The 1,447-nt window shown below is 53.4% G+C and overlaps 1 non-coding gene across 1 annotated transcript; it reads right to left on the reverse strand.

Moving 5' to 3' along the window:
- Positions 1-1,119: 1,119 nt before the first annotated feature.
- Positions 1,120-1,191, reverse strand: TRNAG-UCC. Its single transcript has one exon. It is a non-coding gene; the product is annotated as a tRNA-Gly (tRNA).
- Between the last annotated feature and the right edge of the window lie 256 nt (positions 1,192-1,447).

Raw genomic sequence — 1,447 nt, forward strand, 5'->3', positions numbered from 1 at the left:
CCATGGGATTGACAGTGATTAATTGCATCACCAAAACTGGTTGGCCCTCTCAGACCTGCCCGGGCACTCAGACAGGGAGTCTTGCTGGGAGGTGCCTAACTCTAGACTCTGATGTATCATCTGAAGGCACCTGTCTCTGTAGTGAATCACAGTGTGTGTGCACTTGTAAATATGCACTGCTCTAGCTCTGCTGGAATAATACACCTTCCCTTGGCTGCCTTGCCTCAGCCCACCTCCTGGTGCTGCTCCCACTCCAAGAGAAATCACTCACATCTTGTATACCATACATACATCTGCCCTCAGTTCTTGCCTTGGTTGGACTGCTTGGCATGGTGCACAGAGCGACAGAATGGCTGAGGTTGTGAGGAACCTCTGGATGCCATCTGCTCCGCCCTGATGCTGAAACAGGAACACTTAGTTCTCCAGGACCATGTCCAGACAATCTTTGAAAATCTCTAAGGATGGAGACTTCACAAACTTCTCTCTGGGCAACCTGTACCAGCACTCAGTCACCCTCATAATAAAAAAGTGTTTCCTGCTGTTCAGAGGGCACCTTCCATGTGGGTTTTTTTTTCCCCTTTCCTTTCTGTCCTGCGCCTGGGCACCGCAGTGCACACCCTGGCTCCATTCTGTTTGCACCCTGCCTTCGGGTATCCTCTCGGATTAATAAGATCCCCTTCTTTGGCATTTCTGCTGAAAAGAAAGGAGAGCGGACAGTCTCCAACCATCCTTGCAGGCTTTTCATTGTTCTGCAGCACTGAGGACACACCTGGGCGCTGCTCCAGAGGTGCTCTCACCGCACAGAGGACTCTTCCCTTTCTTTACCTTCAGACAATTCCGGGTGCGATGAAGCCACGGTTGACCTCTGCTCTCGCTCGGGCAGACACCTTTGCCGGCTCTTGTGCGGTGTGGGATCCTCCGGGACCCCCAAGCTCTGCCCTGCCGGCCCGCTGGACCAGCCTGTGGGTGCTGCTGGACTCCGCCCGTCTCTGTTACCCTGCCCAGGGTCCCGCTTCTCCCGGGGCTCTCATCCCTGGGGAGCTATGGATGGGATGTGTGGATGGATGGATGGATGGCAGCGCCTCCTACACCTCGCTGGGAGCGGCGTCAAAAGGCAGCTGCGTTGGCCGGGAATCGAACCCGGGTCAACTGCTTGGAAGGCAGCTATGCTCACCACTATACCACCAACGCCGCGCTGAGTACGTTTCCCTGCCTGCCTCCCTCCTTTCCTGCTTCCCTCCGCTCCCAGATTGCCTCCAGGATTTACTACCTACCCTCAATCACTGCAAAAAGCTGCTGAGGGAGGCGTTTAAGTTGTCTCCACGGCTGCCAAGGCTACTACAAAATTAGAAGCTTGTTTGTTTTTAAACACTGAAAAAAACCCTAAGGTACTGTTCAGTGAAATGTTTCCAACCTCCTGATTGGTTTAAAAGAAATTCCAAATAGG

The sequence above is a fragment of the Catharus ustulatus genome, chromosome 1 (assembly GCF_009819885.2).
Source record: "Catharus ustulatus isolate bCatUst1 chromosome 1, bCatUst1.pri.v2, whole genome shotgun sequence".
Taxonomy (NCBI): Eukaryota; Metazoa; Chordata; class Aves; order Passeriformes; family Turdidae; genus Catharus; species Catharus ustulatus.